The sequence below is a fragment of the Anabrus simplex genome, chromosome 6 (genome assembly GCF_040414725.1).
Source record: "Anabrus simplex isolate iqAnaSimp1 chromosome 6, ASM4041472v1, whole genome shotgun sequence".
NCBI lineage: Eukaryota > Metazoa > Arthropoda > Insecta > Orthoptera > Tettigoniidae > Anabrus > Anabrus simplex.
The window spans coordinates 170,724,251-170,743,319 of NC_090270.1; the positions used below are offsets into that span (position 1 = coordinate 170,724,251).

Genomic DNA, 19,069 nt, shown 5'->3' on the forward strand with positions numbered 1-19,069 from the left:
TGTGGCTATTTAGGTGTGCTGAAACCTGTGGCCCCATTCTGAGGTTCAAATCCCAGTGCTGAGAGCAGCTGTCCTGAGTATGATTTTTCCACAATCATTCTTGGCAGATACCAGGACAGTACTTTATTGAAGTCCCAGGACACCTACCCAAATCACAGACTAAATAATTATAGTTGTACACTCCATCACAGACCCCACTGAAACACAGGTTATCAGAGAAAATTCCACAATGCTGGCTAAGGTATATGTAATCGATGACCAGCAAGTCTTAGAACTTCCAGAGGGAAGTCCATAAATAGCCACAACATTCAGAAAATATGATGTAGGACTCACTGTTAAAAAACAAGATTGTTATCGTATGAGCACCATTTTGTAACACATTAGCATTTTCAATTTTATTGAATAACAAATATTGCTAGTTGATGTGCTTATCATGGATTTTCTAAAATATGTATTTACCTATTTTTTTTTTTTTAAATATATGTTTTTATATGAAATAAGAATTGGTTTTAACACTTGGGGATATGCAATAGGAATAATAAATGTTGCAAATTGTGTTGAAAGATGCACAAAAATATATGTAATCACATAAAAATCCGCTCCCTATTTATCTCTAAAATAATGTTTTACAATATACTTTTCGGTTCAGCTCCATACATTTCTCCATCAAGATCATTAACTTACATTTACATCCTAATGCAGCACTCCCCCTCCCCTCTCCAATGTACATAGTCAATGCACACAACGGTCCTTTTATTCCCTTGCTTCCCCTCCTATATCCACTAAATACAGTTGTTGCCTACAAAATTTTTCTTTATCTCCGTGGTTGGCTGCCAAAACAAAGACCAGAGCTAAGAAACCAGCTGCAGTTCAAACACAGGCGCTGAAGGTAACTGACGATAGAAGCTATGATAAGTACAGAAGAGTTTCAGTAAGTTACTAAATTACACTGGAGGACTTACGAGTTCATTATTTGTTCATATTTGTACATAACATCACCAATTCATAATCCCTGACTAGTTTATGGAACGTAAACAATATTGTACATATATGCACATGATTTAAATTGATTTGATAGAATCTGGGGATGTTCATGTAAAACAAAACATGGCATTGTTTAATAGTATGTATTTTTTTTTTTTTTTTTTTTTTTTTTTTTGCAGGTATGTTATATTGTTATATATATTTTAGCTACCATTTTTGACAGACTGAAAAGCTTTTAAGTTAGGACATCATCTTATTCTATCAAATTGCACACTATTTTATTTTCAAATTAGGCCTAAATATTTTTACTATATAAATAAAAACCTCTAGTAACTCAGTTTTTTTCCTTTTCTACCACTTTTCCCACACCTGTGGGATCGCGGGTGCGAATTGTGTCGCACGTATGGATTTTGCTCTGTTTTATGGCCGGATGCCCTTCCTGACGCCAATCCTGTATGGAGGGATGTAATCACTATTGCGAGTTTCTGTGACGATTGGTAGTGTAGTGTGTTGTTTGAATATGAAGAGGAAAGTGTTGGGGCAAACCCGAACACCTGTTCCCCGGGCCAGAAGAATTAATCAGAGGCAATTAAAATCCCCGGCCCGGCCGGGAATTGAACCTGGGACCCTCTGGACCGAAGGCATCAACACTGACCATTTAGCCAATGAGTTGGACCTCTGGTGACTCAGTATGGCAAAATCATTTCAAATACTTACGGGAAATCATCGTACGATCTGGATTAAATCATGAAGCAAACGGGGGGGGGGGGGGGGGAGAGAGAGAATTTCTAAATTACAAAAATCCTGTATAATCACATGGAACAGGTACAGAAAAGAATCAGTATCTCGGAATGATCAACTAAAACACTGTAACACCGTAATTAAGCCTGAAGTATCATACTTACAGGAAACCTTGATCATTGGAGGCAGATCACTAACTAAAACTTAGAAAAACAAAGGAAAATCTTTGTCCCAGTATGTATAGCAGGACTGTGGATGAAAAGGTGGTCTCCTGAATTATACTAACATTCTGTGAAAATATCAGACTGTTAGAAAAAGACGACTGAAATTTTATGGCCATGGGCAAAGAATGGACAGGCAAAGACGTACAAATTTAATTATGCCTCCTTACTAAAAGGCAATAATAATTGCATAATCAAAATTGAAAAAGACCTGTAAAAAATCAGCATTACAGGTGAAATTAAATGGGACAGGTGTTTCTTTAGAACGTTGGTGTAGGAATGAGCAATACTCTTGCTTGAGACTCTCGAGACTGATGTCTCATATCTCATGACTATTGATCGACAGTCTGAGATGGGATCTTGAGATTTCTTGAGAATAACACAAGCACGGTTTCTCACGAGAAATTTAGAGAGAAATTTAAAGTGTTGTCCCCGCATTGTGCGGCAAGCAGCGTGTCGTGGGCCTGCGGATAGATGGAGCTGAGCATTGTTTGTGCTGAGTATGCAAATTGCCAACCATGGGCCTTCTCCATTCTGTAAATACATGTCAACAAGCGACTAGGGCATTCATGTCTTTAATTTGTACCGGGTCTATTTTGATGCAGTATAACATAATTATAAAGGATTAGCATTGTGGCATTATATGCAATATTAAGTACACGAATGAGTAGGCTAAGTACAGAAACTGATGGCTACTGTAGATGTGCATCATTATATTTCGTATGGCATGAGGATACATTGTTACAATTTGGTTATTAACAAATATGTACAATTACACGAAAAACAGTTTCATCTATACACACAGAACAAGTACGTAATAAACAAACTATATTTATACATTTGAGCTCATCAATATCTGCATTGCTGCTAAAGCTGAATGTCCAGTTTTGTTAGCCAACTCACAGCTTCATCACTGGCCTCGTGGATATCCTTTATTGTCCCACTGAATCTTCGGAGTGGGCACTCTGTGACGATATGTTGAACGGTCTGAGGCACGTCAGAGCAGTCGCAATAAGGATCGCTGGTAATCTTCCACTTGTGTTTCCAGAAGTTGCATCTGCCATGTTGAGTTCTGATCCGATTAAGTGATGACCAGATTTTTCTGGGTAAGTTGAAACCAGGAGGTTGCATAACTGGATCCGAAATTAGACCTAATCTGTCAGGGTTTGAAGCTGCCCACCCATAGCGCCAGGCAGTGTTAGTATGAAATTCATCTTGGACTAGCCTCTTTCCTAGTAACCAAGAAGGTTTCCTAGATTTCAGCCTGAGATCTTCACGTAGGCAGTCTTGATGTATTGGTAGAAGAGGATTGTCACAGCATTTAATCCATTCTTTCTTCAGTGCCATTTGTCTTCGGAGATGAGGAGGTGGAATATTTGAAAGAACTGGTAACCACTCCAAAGGTGTGGATTGGATGGTTCCTGATATAGCCCTCATTGTATCGTTTAACTGAGTGTCTATCTTCTTTGTATGGGCACTGTTGAGCCATACTGGGCAGCAGTATTCGGCTACTGGGTATACTAACGCAAGTGCTGTAGTTCGGAGGGTGGATGCAGGTGGGCCCCAGCTTGTTCCTGTGAGTTTGTGCAGGATGTTATTGCGGGTTTTGATCTTGGCAGATGTTTTGCGTACATGTTCGCTGTAAGTCAAAGATCGATCCAAGGTAACGCCTAGATATTTTGGATGAGGATTGAACTTCAGTATATGACCTCTGAATTGAACCTGAGGGACATAATTAGCTTGTCTGTTGCTCAAATGAAAGCAGCTGACCTCTGTTTTTGTTATATTTGGTTTCAGTCGCCAGGTTTTAAAATAATTATCAATTCTGCAGAGATCTTTAGTGAGTGTGGTTTCTGCTCCAGCAAAATCACTAGACTGGGCTGCCAAACAGATGTCGTCAGCGTATATAAACTTCCTAGCATTAGTTGAAGGTAGATCTGCTGTATATACGTTGAAGAGTAATGGGGCCAGTACCGATCCCTGTGGTAATCCGTCACTCAGTTTGTAAGTTTTACTTATGTTGCCATGTAGGTGTACTTCAATCACTCTATTAGCCAACATATTATTCAGCAGGGTGGCAAGCGTCTTACAAGGGATTAACTTCAGGAATTTGAGGATCATTCCTTTTCGCCAGACTGTGTCATATGCTGATGACAGATCTACGAACACTGCTACGGTCTTCTTTCGATCTTGAAATCCCCTCTCAATATGGGTGGTTAGGGCTAACACCTGGTCGGTACAGCTGCGGCTTGGTCTGAAGCCAGCTTGTTCAAGTGGTATGTGCTCTAGGATTTTGGCTGAGATTCTATTGTATATTACTCTCTCCAGTAGTTTGTAGCAGACACTTAAAAGGGCTATGGGTCTGTAATCTTCTGCATTGTCTCCACTTTTCCCTGGTTTAAGGATTGCTACTATTTTTGTTCTTTTGAGTATTGATGGTAGTTGATGGTAGCTTAAATTGTTTATTTACATCTTCTGCCCTTACTTAGTCAGCCATCTTTAGAGCGGGGTTTTCGTTGCTACACGTCCGTAGGTTTAACCTCATATTACCCTACACGTGACCCCTGGGTGGTGTTAAGAGAGCAACAACTTTGGCTGCTGGACCCTAAGCTCTTCTTTGTGGATATCCCAGCAATTCAGAGGATTCATTAACTCAATATGAGATGTGCATCATTATATAGGGATGGGAATTTCTCTCGCTTGAGAGTCTCGAGACAAATAGCCAAAATCTCGAGAATCTCGTAAAACATCATGAGAGAAAGTGAATAGTACTACACTCTCTTGAACGAGATAGCAAATTAGAAGAAAATGTTTGTGTGAGAAATTCTTGCTCAAAGTGCGGCATTTGTGTTATTTTGGAAAACGTCATTTTTGTTTGATCCACTATGGAACACTCAGAATATTTGCTTTGACCTTATATTTAAGTTCGAATGAATATGTTCTTATTTAGAGAAAGGAATGATATAGAACAAAAGTTAGTTTAGATGGTCTTCAGATGGGGAAAAAAAGAAAAGAAAAACAGTAAAAATTGAAACAAACAGTTATTTCATTCCTAACCAGCTAAACAAAGTAATTGGCCGTGGAATGTCAGAACATTATTTTTAAAGACATAATATTTGTTGTGAAGTACATCTATTGCATACGTAATTGGAATTGGTTAGTATGAGTTTCTGGCACAGAAGTCACTGAATCAAATGTCTGCTCTGCACTCGCTCGAGCAGACTCCCACTATCCCCCGTTTATTGAAAGTAATACATTTTGCAGATTTATACACACAACTGTACAGAGGGTAACATTGAATCGTACAATTATGTTGGCTTGAAGATGCAGGCAATGTGATCTTGCTGTCATTGAACTCTTATGTATTATGATGACTGCTGGAGTCAAACTTGTTAGATTGTTAATAACGTAATTATAAATGCATGATGTAATAAAAGTAAGTTACACTTTTTAAACACTTTGTTTTGAAAATATGAAGGAAATTGCTTCATTTACATAAAAACTTAAAACCCCTTTCAGTGTTTGCACTTCTTTAAACTAACATGACTTTGATGCTGGGCATTAATACAATACTATATCATTCTACATTGGAGTGTTTATTGCACTTATTTAATACTTATTTTCATAAAAACAACAAACAAATGCATTGTTTTCCATTGAACAAAGCAGTCTGTTGTTGTTCTTCTCTTGAGTAGCCTGTGATTTATTTTGTCGTTAAACAAACTTAGTATGTATGATTGTAACTACTTAGCTGGAAGAAAAAGGAAAGAAAAATACATTTTTAACATTATATTCAATTTACATATAGCAGAATATTCACAAAAATGACAAAAGAGGGGGGAAAAATGGCATTGCAGTTTATATTCTGGAACATCTGTGAAATATTCCCAAGCCCATGATTTCCTTTGGTAACCATCAATGTGCACTAAAAGTACTGTATTGCATTCACTCCAGTCAAACGATTGGGTTTCAATAAAGTGATGGATTTTTCTTTGTGGGTTGAGTGTGATGTCGCTGACCTTCTTCTAGCTTGTTGTTCTCTTATTCCCTGCAAATAGAAGGCCTAATTTCTGTTCATGACACAGTCTGTTGTTCTCAGTGTGCCGCGTAACTGTGACATAATAAGCGTGCTTATGTTCCCGAGAGTCTCATGAGGCATGCTTTTGTGAGAAAAGCATCCAGAAGTTATCGCAATTCTCGAGGTGTGCGCTCTCATTTCTCATCCCTGTTGTTTTCACTCATAATTTATCGGACCCCACGTTCAATATCAGTTTGACCAGTGCTTGTGTTTACCGATATTATGGTGGCGGAGGAAATAATTATTTACAATGTTATAGAGCATTCACTTCATAATTAGGTAGGTACTTTGGTATCTGATGGTGCAATGTATACTTGTGTCTAATTGTACACAACTTTAAGACGATACACAAACGCAGTGTAAGTCGTGAACGTGGGATAATTTTCAAGAGACCGATCTCGATAGCTGCAGTCGCTTAAATGTGGCCAGTATCCGGTAATCGGGAGATAGTGGGTTCGAGCCCCACTGTCGGCAGCCCTGAAGATGGTTTTCCGTGGTTTCCGATTTTCACACCAGGCAAATGGCGGGGCTGTACCTTAATTAAGGCCACGGCCACTTCCTTCCACTTCCTAGGCCTTTCCTCTCCCATCGTCGCCATAAGACATCTGTGTCGGTGCGACGTAAAACAAAATAGCAGCTCAGGAGAATCAGTCTCATGATTCTTAGGAGGTTCTCGAGTAGTGATGGGCAATGCTCGATCTTGGGACTCTCGCGAGTATCTTAAGTTCGATTCTCGTGTGCTGTGATCTGTGTGACATCCCAGTAACTAACAGCATAAGCTTGATAGAATATCATAAGTAGTTTTTGCGTGAAATAACTTTCTCGTATGGAAATGCGTGTACAAATAAATTTTGTCAAAAGCCTGCAAAAGTACTGCATGTTTAAGTATGAGCCCCACGGCATGGACGAAGAACGGAAGAATAAATAGAGAGGATGAAGGGATTCTGGGAAGATAAGAATACAACTTATGAACATGATTAAGATTATTGAGAAGTGTAAAACCATTTGTGTTAAAACCTGTCTCCATTCTTCAAGTAATTATTGAAATGTTATGTATAACGTATATTGATTAAGTACTCGTCATGTGGTTCTTCTCTTCTCAGTGGTCCACCTAGGGTGATATATGCTGTACTCTATCATGGGTGTTGTGCGAGTTGGATTTTTCCTGTAATTTTCCATTATATCATGTTCTGGTTACATAATGGGCCTTCCAGGAGTTGTCTTATGTAAAATTGTTTTCAATGATTTAAGGGTAGTTTAATGAGCATTACTGAATTAAAGAACTATGTAATTTTAATGGAGGGTCCATGTTCTACTGTAATTGTAGTCTATTATTATTATTATTATTATTATTATTATTATTATTATTATTATTATTATTATTGTGTTTTCCATGGTTCGCAGAAGGAAGGAAGCGTTTGGGGTGAGTGGCTGGACAAAATACTAACCTTACTTTAAATATTGCTAAGAAAATCATAAACTTTCTTTCTTTCTTCTTCTGAAATAGGATATTTTAAACACAACAGAAATATAAAGAACTCTTTACCAAAAGAGCTGGGAAGCTCGTGAAGTTAGTCAGCAAGCTCAGAAAAACTTACAATGTTAGGAGCTCATAACCTCAGAAAATTTAACAAATTCAGGAGCTCGTAAGCTCAGAAAACTCTCATTTGGAATGTGCATTTGAAGTGAAACAGTCGAAACTCTTGACCCACAGGCATACCTGCCAACTTTCCCAATTTAGGCGGGAAACTATCGATTTTCGGCAGTTTTACCCGTCTCCTGATTATTCTGTTATTTCTCCCAATTTTAGCTTGTTTTTTAGGTGAACTTCTAACATTTGTTTTCAAATCCCGTCATTTCAGCGTTGTACACCAGTGGCCGGAAGTCCTTCACTCATGGCCGCTGTCAAATGAAATATTGACGTTTATTAATACGAGAAATACGCGCAAATGTGCGATGTTTCTTGAAACCTGTATATGGCAACACGTGTACCGATTGTTAATCTCTCGTTCTTGCTTGCTATGTTCGTGTTCGTTCACATCAGTCTAGTTGATTCTAGACTAGTCAGTAGATTTGGAGTCTATTTTAGTAATTTAGTGACAGAATTTCAAAGATAGCGACTAGTGACTTTTGTAGAGATTTCAGGAGCCATTCGGAGACAAATCTGGCGATTTTTAATTTATTACTTGATAAAATGTAGCATTGCGCTTCGCATAATCACACGGGTGCGTGATGCAGTATATTAATCTATGCATTTGCTAAGTAATGGCATCTAAGTGCATGACTTATTCGCATACATGGAGCATGAGTTCATACTATTTTTGGAAGGATTATCAGAGACCAATCATCTCACTCAAATACTTCCTGTGAGGGTATAGAGATGTGCAATTTTTAGCCTTGTAGCCTCGTACAGTAACAGTCGGGTTTTGAGAATAAGTGTTGTAATATATACGATAGTACTCCTGTATTGCACAAGACACCTAGAATAAGCAATTTTGACCAATTGTATCTCCTGATTTTCATAGCAAAATCTCCTGATTTTTGGTTTTATAAAGTTGGCAGTTATGCACACGTCTCCTAAATTTACACGTTAAGAGAAGAGGAGGCTAGACTTTATACATCCAGTTTTACAAGTTTTACAAGGTGCCCATTTACTGGCCAGTAAAGTACATGAACACTGGAGTAGAAAAAACACTTTGCTTAATAAGTTACTCAATACCGTTCTTCTAATTATATGGGGAGGCACACTTGAAAAGGATCAGAAGATCCATAATCTAACATGGGCAGAAGGCCTACACCACAGAGCCCCGAAGAGATACATATATATATTACACGAAAGGCTGAGAACAAAATGTGACTGGAGGCTGAATCACCAAGCTCTCTAAAGTAAAGTTCAGTAATAAACACCTAAGTGGGCAGGAGGTCCGATGACACAGAGGGTAAGCCATGCTACAAGGCTAGTGAGTGTAGATAAATTTAAAGTCCAATAATAAAATGATAATTGAGGCTGAAACATAAAGCACCCCAAAATATCAGTTTGACCGAAAATACCTAACTGGGCCTGAAGCCCGATGACACAGAGGCTAAGCTATGCTTCGAGGTGACTAACTGAAGAGAGAGGAAAAGTTTTTAAAGGCCAAAAACAGAGGAAGAAATTTAGAAGTTTTGAAAACTTAAGAGAGTTAACGTGTTTAAATTTCTTCCGTACCTTGTTAAAGTCGCCTTACCGTTCCCCCAACTCGAGCATTTCCTCCTAGGAGATTTCTCCTTCACGTAGCACACTCAATAATTCACTGCCACAAGACATCAATAATAAAAAAAAAGTTTGCTCCCTTTATAGAGGACGGGCAGAGAATTCCAGGAGAAATTAGGTAAAAGAAGTTTTGATGGGAGGATGGGATTTGATATCAAGTAATATCATTGGCAGGTCCATTTTATTAACAGAGTGATAACTGCAAAACAAATCAAGTCAGATTCATCATCCAACATGAAAACAAATACTTTCTCAATGTTACGGTATCTGAACCCTATGAGGTGCTGGAAAATGGACACCAGGGACATCTGCCCTTCAGATAAATCTGGAAAATGATAGTTCAGTCAGTAGAGCACAGATAACATTACACTAGGAAATCAATAGCAGATTTAAACAGACATGTAGGATTAGCTCATGGCTCAATTATCATCGTATTTTAGACGTAAAGAATTTCACCTTATTTTCTTGACACAGCATAAGCCCAAAAGCCTATATCATGTCTATAATGATTACTCCTATCGCACGAATAAGATATTTGAGGAACATTAATAAGGACCTATGGGAAGTAAACCGAAAAACAATTCCTGGAATTGAAACTTGACTAAAAGAAGAGAATCTAGACGAAGATATGATAAAGTTACAGTGAATAATCTTATCTTCTCCAGATACTTACATTCAAAGGAGAATTAAGCAATGGTTTGATAGGGAATGCTATCTAGCAAGATGAGGCGCTGCATGCCCTTTACGAAGCGAGGTCCAGAAATGAACAACAACTCGTGGAAAAGTGTACAGAGACAAGAAAAACATACAGAGATGTAATAACAGTCGAGAAACCAGAGTACTATAAAAAAGAGGATGTAACTTTGATAAGGAGAGCAGAGGAAGAACCTCACGTGGGTCTAAGAATAAACAAAAATATACACAAATGTTCATTAGTAATTCCGAATCAGTGGACAGCGCACTTTAAAGACCTGTTTGGAAACATACCTTCAAACGAGTTCGACATAAGGAAATTAATGTTAAACACAGTTCAGCACTTCACAGCAGAAGAAGTGCAAAGATATATATATAAGGACAATAAAGCTACAGGTCTAGACAGAATGTTCAGTGAACACTTACAAGCGACAGAGACAGAAATTTTAGATGTACTGATGATAATATTTAACCTTTAATTAGTCGCTCATGGAGATTTAGTCCGGGCCGATAACATTTTGCACGGTACTCAACTTCCCAGTTGAACTGTAGGTCTCCCCATCCCTATACCTTTCTCCTTGTTCATTTGGACTCGTCCTGTCAGAATTTCGGCGCGATCGTGCATCCTGTGTGCGAGCGTGGGATCTTTGTTGTGATGAGTGACATCGCCTGGACGTTTCCTCTGTGTGCGATTAGGTAAATGACCTTATATTTTAGTGCATAATTTTTTATTCTGACCTTGTTTTTTGTTCTTCTAAACTTATTTTAGAAAAATATTATTTTATATGATGTGATCGTCGTAGGCTATGGCGTGTCTCACAAATTAAATATAAGATCATTCAACATTATTAAGGTCTACAGTATTCTGCTTTTAGATCAAACAAACTGTGTAAAAATAACCTACAAGTAATTAAAAATGTTTCTTTCAATTGTAGCGAAAAATACTGCAAATGTACATGCCAAAACAACATCTCAAAAGACGAAAATGAAGCGCATTTTTAACCCCGGAGGTTAACTCCGTGCTTGACTAGTAACGGAATAATTTTCGCGCGACTAGACAAGGGTTAATGAATGTACAGTCTACTATCATTTTACCTTGTATAAGGGCAAAGGAAATAAGGAAGATCCCAGCTCTTATCGAGGAATAGCACTTCATTGTAACATTTTCAAACTATTCTCCAAACTTTTATTACAGCATATTAGCCCAAGGTTAGTGAAAGAGATACTCCCATTACAGAGTGGATTCATGGAAGGAAAATCAACATTTGTCTAGGGAAGTCTTAGAGGAAATATATAGTACGTTATCAACTCCTGCTACTCCTCTCTATGCCATCTTCATTGATTATACCAAAGGTTTTGATAGCATTGACAGGAAAATTCTTATTGTGAAACTCGAGAAAACAATGGACAACTTGGAGCATGAAGTAGAGATGAAAAGTCATACTCAATGCAAATTATGTGAAAATCTGCAATGGAATTACTATCACACCACAATTAATACAGACAAGAGGAGTTTTGCAAGGGGACCCATTAAGTCCTTTTATCCAACCTTATGATAGCAGACATTATGAAAGCCCTACAGACACTGGAGGTAAAGATTACAATGTATGCAGATGACATGGTTTTGCTGGCTAGAGGCCACACCATTGGTCATTTAGCATTTTCTCTTCATGATATTGCTTTTGGTTTCATATTGGCTGGCCAGCTTGTGCACCATTTGCCAGCAGATGCGCTGGAAACTTGAAATTTAGCAAACTGATAGCTATTAGCCTGTAACCTATGGAAAAATTCCAAAAAGTTCAAATTTTTAATTTGTACCCTCCTCCTCCAAAATAAAATGGCAGACGCAATGATCCAGTGCGCCAGAAAAATTCACAAAATTATAGCTTTTTAGTATGTGACTGATGGAGAAATTGCAAGACGTTCAAATACTTAGTGTTTTTCACCCCCAAAATATATTGAAATATTCTGCCATATTTCATGCCAGTGCGGACCTTCGTTTTGAGGTATTTTGTGGCTAAACAGTAATTGCTATTAAAAACGGATAGCACTTTTGCCTCATAGAATGAAGAGATCTAAAACTTTGGTCGTATGACTTTTTGTCGTATCTCGACTCCTCCTACCTTCGATTGAGCTTCGTTTTCCAATTTTGGGTCAATTTTGTTTCTTTTTCATGTATTATTTCACTGCTTGAAACATTTACAAGACAGATAGATTCATGAAATTCAGCAGGCCCCTTGCCACGTCCATTGGCCATACGTAAACCAGTGGCGGCACGTGACTTCTATAAAGGTGTTGCCACACAAGTTTGTAGAAACATGGATAAAAACAATGTATGAGTATTAAAGCTCAAATAGAATAATGCATTTTTAATTAAACAAATCAAACCTCTCTGTACATCAACATATATTACATCTCATAACACAGCTCTATCTGGCGATTTTTTGGCAGCAGAAATGTCTACAAGAGAATCATGAAACCCTGGATTCTTCCTACAGATTTTCAGGAGGTTCTTCTCAATTGAAATTAATGACAATTTTAATCATCTTTCTTGTGCTTGTGTACTTCTGAAATAAGTTTTTGTCCACTTCAAGGCTGAGAAAGTTTGTTCGATAGAGGCGCTAGTAGCAGGGATAATCAAAATTAAAGAACAGAGTTTGGTTACTTCAGGTAATGCCCTATTTAATACTGAACATGTTAAATATTTATGAAGTTCTAGTATGCAGGACGACTTAAATTCTGTTGATTGGTAGACTGTCGACAACTCGGTTTTGATTACCAGGACATTGAACTAGCTACCACATGATTTAGCCAGGGACTCGAATGGTCGAGCAAGAAAAGTCCATGTATGTTTGTAACAAGCCAAAATCCAATAGAGAAAGAAATTCCAGCTTATTCAGTTTGGAAAAAACGGTACGTTATATGTCGAACTATTGTATCAAGTAGTTTACAATGCAGTCTGCAGTTTGTCAATTTCCAGATCACCAATGTGCTTGGTGCCTTTTAACTCTAACTTGATTTTTATCTGACGGAACTGATGAATGTTTGTGCACTGCTTCCAAAACAAGTTAAATTTATCATGTTTATCATTCAGAAATCTCTTGAATTTGTCGACTTTGGCAGGACAGTATCTTGTCATTGTTGCTTATAACTGACTTGAAGAATGTCTTCAGATCCTAATTTTTTACTTCTGATATTACTTCAACCAAACGATCTGTATATATTTAGTCGGTCGGAGCAACTGGTGGCAAATGCTTAGTAGTAAACGCCTGAAATGCAGCTTTTCTCTTTGAAGATCTCAAAAAAATAGTTGCAAACCTAGATAGAGCTTCAATGAATACTTTGCATTTCTTAATGCCTTTAACAGATTGTTTTAGTACTAGGTTTAGCTTGTGTGCACAGCAGTGCAAAAATAAGGCTGACTGATATTTGGCAAGAATAATCTGTTGTAGTCCATTATGTGCTCTAACCATAACAGAACACCCATTGTACTTTTGAACAACTAATTTGTAACCAAATTGGAATTCATTGATTAACCCATTAATGCCCAGAAAATATTTCTTTTGAGTTTTCTTGTACTTTATTTCAACATTACATCTATAACCGATCCTTGAAGCAAGAATACTTAAAAAATCTGAATATTTCAATTTTAAGGACCATTTTTTTGGCGTATGATATATCATACACTGGGCAGTAGGGGGTAACATATTACACCAAATATAGTTATGATTTACTAAGAACAAAAATAATTTATTGCAACATAAATTAGAACTAAAAACAGAATACTGATCTTATAGATGGAATTTAAATAATTCAGAACCCTAAGGGGCAAGGAATACTTGTGGGGAAAGTCCCTATTTCCCACCTATCATATGATGTGTTAGCAGGATCTGAAGCGAATTTTGAAGCCTACTGTTGTTTTTTTAATATAACAGAAACTTATTAGTAACAGTAACCACAGAAAACATCGTATTGTTTGTTTTCATGATTCTCTCCATCACCATGTAGTAATCACTTCATCATATGGAACTGAACAAAGCACTGGAGTGAACTTACTGACACTCCACTCTTGAACGCATGATGGTTCTGGCACATCTCTCTTTGTAAACTTCACTGACTTCTAAAGCCCCTTGTTTACCCAATTTCTTACTTTCCTTACTTTCTTTTGTGGATTCCTGGATTTATTCCATTCGGATCAATGGATTCTGTAATTGTAGGAGCCTTCTGTAGTGGTACTTGATTCTCATCAGCTGCAGTAAACACTCTCTCTGAATTTTCAAAAGTGCATACATCGAGTCACTTTTCTAAGCCACACGGAGTTATCTTTACCCTCTGACCTTCATTTCCTGTCTAAGTACACCCTTCCCTACATCCCAAGCTGTAGCACAATCATCATCGTCACTAAGCCCATTGTCTTGATCACTGTCATTGCCATCAACAGCTCCCGTAAGCACTAATCATATTTCATCTGCTTCTGAAAATGGGTCATTATCACAATCAACATTTTCTAAGCTGTCCAGAATGTTCAGAATGGCCTCCCCGTCTGTTATTGTATTTTATCTGAAATTGAAAAATTCCATCTTGCGAATGCCCAGCATATGATATTTCATACGTTAAAAGATATTTGTGTTTGAATGCCATCTCATTCATTAAAGATAGTAACTATCATATGAGGTCAAATCCTCATACTATTCCCGTAACAATTATACTGAAATATGATTAATTTTTCATAGCTCAATTCCACAATAATTATAAATACGCACCGGTGCATTATTTTTGTCAGCCTGCTGCGCTACCCGCGCTTTCTTGCCAACTATCATCATAACGGGAGGAAAACAACAATGCCATTAGCCAGGAAACATTATTTGCATCCCTGATGCGCTAAATGATACCTTTAAAAATTGCAAAACTGTCACGGTGGCTTAGATATAACGCAATTTGGAAAGCACGTTTTGTGTATGATATATCATACGGTGGGCACTAGCGGGTTAAACTGAAATCATGCCCAGCCAGAGAAACAGCAGAGCGATAAGTACTTACACCAATGAACCTAATAAATTTATCCTGAATATCATCATATGTAACATAATGAAGCACAGAAGAAAGTTGAGATGTTTGTGTCACGTCCGTGGCTTCATCTACAGCTGCAAAAGGGGCTTCTTCGATCTCTTCTTTTATTTTATTTAACAAAACATCTGAGACTGAATCAATTAACTCGTTCTGGATATCATGGGAAGTACCAAGAAAAGCGGGAGAAGTTTCCAAGTGGTTCCTTAATTTTTCATCATAAGTTGGCTTAATAATGGAACAATTCAACAAAATTTCCTCTATCGAGTCGTGGTTTTCAGTATGGCTCCTAAAAGGTGCCTCTTGCCCCGCCAGGAAACAAACAGCGTGTTTTAGGTTTTAGACAACTAACTATATGTACCCATTTGCTTTAATTTTTTCTTAGGTTTGTCCCAATTAATTTTGAAGGCAAGGCTTAGGGATTCCTCTACTCTAATGCTGCCAAACTCCAGTTAAGCTATTTTTGAATTAACAGGGTCTACAGACTGTTCATGTTGTTCAAATATTTGTATCTGTTAAGAATAAAAGGTAGGGCCAGCACTATAGGGAGCACGACTTCCTAAAGCCACACAGCCATGTATCATTTGTGTGAGAGAAAGAGGTTTTGTCAAACACACAGTTATTTTGCATTGTTGCAGGTGTGCTTTCAACTCCCGGGCAGTGTTTACTGAAAGAGGTAGGCTTGCTATTCGCACGTTCACAGCAAGCTGAGGAGACGTAAACTGAAAGTTAAATATATTATTTTGATTAGAAATGTTGTAGAATAAATTAAAGGTAAAAAGGGGGATAAAGGGGATTATGGGTATGTTTGGGGGGGAAAAGGGTATAAAGATCTTGGGAAAAAGGTGCATGAAATATGCCTCCTTTTGCAACTAGAAACAAAATTTCACACTGATATCTTTCCAAACAGCTTTAATTTACCCTAACTGGTGCACACCTAAAAATCCTAACCCTGAGCTGGTAAGTAAATGAAGAGGAGTGTATTAAGATGAACACAAATACCCAGTTCTCGATTAGGCGTTGACAGGGCATGACTAAAATCCCTGACCCAGTCAGGTATCAGAACCCAGGACTCCCTGAACTGGAGGACTGAATACTTATCATTCGGCCAAGCAGCTGGACAAAATAATTTGCTGTACGAACTCAAATCCTTAAGTAGCGCATCCTGCTAATATGTTAATACACCAAATACACCAGGTTGATAACATGAAAGGTATCCTGTTTGTGTAGTATTAATAAAGAATTACTAAAACGGCAGATGGTGCGACGTAAAGCGACTTGGAGAAAAAAAAAAAAAAATCGACAGATGCTCTTGAGAATTTTAATGTTGGGCCAAGGACTAAGTGCTTATCATTCATTCTGCCCATGACCTCACTTATTTTCTTTCCTTTAATACCAAAGGTATGTCTCGTGTACTAAGTGTATTAATCCTTCGGAGCCATTTGGTGACCTACATGTTACTTTAGGCATCCTATTAATATTTTCAATATAGTCTGGCAGCAATATACAAATTAGCGGAATATGTTACTGAACCTAATTTTGCTGGATGGTCATCAGTAGAGACGAGAATTATAAGCACTAAAAACAGTTAAAATAGGCAGGCACATAGGCTCTTAAATTAGCCAAAATAGGCATTTAATTAGGCACTAACATGTAAAATAGGCAACAAAATAGGCATGAAAAATTACTTACTGTATAATTTAATAACTAGAGATGGGAATGTGCCTATTTTATTCCTGTGTTCAGAAACGTAGGCTTTTGAGTTATAGCTAAAAAGACCCTAAAACGGATTTATATTTCGTTGGTTTTATTGTGTCTATAAATGCCTATTTCAGGTTTTTGTGCCAATTTGAAGTATAATAGCCTATATGATGCCTTTCGACTGTATTTAAAAAAAGAACAATTTTCTTCCAGTGCATTCTATTTCGCGAAGGCTTAGCGGAAGTGTAATAGAATTCACGATTTTTTAAAGGGTGTTCTAAAAATTGCATTTTAGTTGTATATCTCTATTTTCACAGGAAATGAATATCAGTTCAAAATACCAATTTCATTTTCATCCATTCTGTGACAAGAGACCACCGGCTTTCTAACTCCTCGTTCAGTAATTTAAAGATTATTTACATTTTAGCAATATCAATTATTGAAAGTTCACGACTAATACAGTATTGTAACAAAACAACTTGCCCCAATACATAAATTAATAGGCCTATAAATGCTACAATGAAATGTGATCATAGTTCTCAATCACAGAAAATGTAAAAGGAACAAACGGACTTACCTCCTTACAGCAATCCTGACAGACTACCCTTCCATCCGTAGCGAAAATGGGATCCCCTGTGATCTACTGCTTCAGCCAGCAGAACTTCGACAATTTTTCATTGGGCATTGCAGCAAACACACTTCTTGTTGTTGTTGTTGTTCTTCTTCCTCCTCACAATAAATCACAATACGTTCTGAACATAAAGCGTACACGTACAACAGTTCGCATCGAAAGGGAGGTGCAGGGCATATGGGTTGTGCAACATGCAGTAGTTCGACGTTGACTGGTTCTCGCATATGTCTTAGGAGGTTGGAGGGGTTGAAGGTTTTCGAGGTGAAATTGTTCCTCGTTTCTCCTGATGGAAATTTCCCTAGAACTACTTCTGGTGACTTCTGAGAATTCCCATTTTTGTTCGTGGGGTAAACAGATTTGAGAAAAAGGAAGATAATTCTGTCAAGCACACTAGCTACAATATAATGCACTGGAAGAAAATTGTTTTTTTAAAAATACAGTCGAAAGGCATCATATAGGCAGTTATACTTCAAATAGGCACAAACCCCTGAAATAGGCATTTATAGGCACAATAAAACCAACAAAATATAACTAAAAAGACCCTAAAATGGATTTATATCTCAAAAGCCTACGTTTCTGAACAGAGGAATAAAATAGGCAAATTCCCGTCTCTAGTCATCAGTAATGTTTAACTAGATTGTTTTACACTGCAACATGCACAATATGGAAAACTGAGGATTTTCTCAATATATGAACTGGTTTACATCAGCAATTTTTGGATTAAGATTCCAGGTCTGGTTCATCAAGACAGCCTTACTATGAAACAAGAGTACTCTAAAGCAGTGAAGTTATGTGATTACCAAGAATAACATTAATTCATTTCAGTGAATTGTTCAACTTGTACATTAATCCTAATGAAATAAAATTTTATTTCCCTTTAGTCCCCCTTGTCATTTATTTTTACCTTTTTTTTTTCATTAGTTATCAATAAAAATTACCAAAAGCAGTGTGCATTTTATTAATTTATTTATCCTTTTAGTTTCTCACAATATGCAACAGGAGGTTCATGACCATGATGCTCCAAGTTGAATCAGCTATTGTTTATGCTTATTATGGTCACTGGCTTTATACTCTCATGACTTATCTTCCTTTGGTCTGTCCTGACTGAGCTAGTTGTCTACGTTGTGTGGGTCATGTAGCTATGAGCTTGGAGGTGGTGAGTTTGAACTCCATTGTTGGCAACCCTGCAGAGGTTTTTTTTTTTTAAATGGCTTTTCATTTTCACACCAGGCTGTACCTTAACTAAAACCACAGTTGCATCCTTCCCAGTCTTACCCCTTTCCTATCCCATCATCGCCATAAGACCTGTGTGTGCATGTTGGTGTTACAGAAAACAAAGAGCGGTAAAAGAAAATGGTCTATTCTGTAATACCATGGGGTGCAATAAAGACAAGGATGTTTTATCTTCAACCTGTTACTCTTCTTTTTTAGCTTAATGCTGTTATTCTTCAAGGAAATGGGATTTCACCTCACTCCTCTCCCTCCAGTTTGGTTTAAGATTTAAATGATGAACACCTTAATAATAATAATAATACTGCTTTTGGTGGTTTTTGGAGGTGCCATGGTTTTGTCGTGCAGGAGTTGTTTTTACATTCTAGTAAATCTACTGGCATGAGGCTGATGTATTTGAGCATCTTCAAATACCATCGGCCTGAGCCAGGATCGAATCCGCCAAGTTGGTGTCAGAAGGCCTGTGCCTC

General features: G+C 37.5%; 1 protein-coding gene across 6 annotated transcripts in view; it reads left to right on the forward strand.

Moving 5' to 3' along the window:
* Marf1 (meiosis regulator and mRNA stability factor 1-like protein) overlaps positions 1-19,069 on the forward strand; it is an 818,555-nt gene that overhangs the window by 180,423 nt on the left and 619,063 nt on the right. The gene's annotated exons all lie outside the window — the stretch shown is intronic.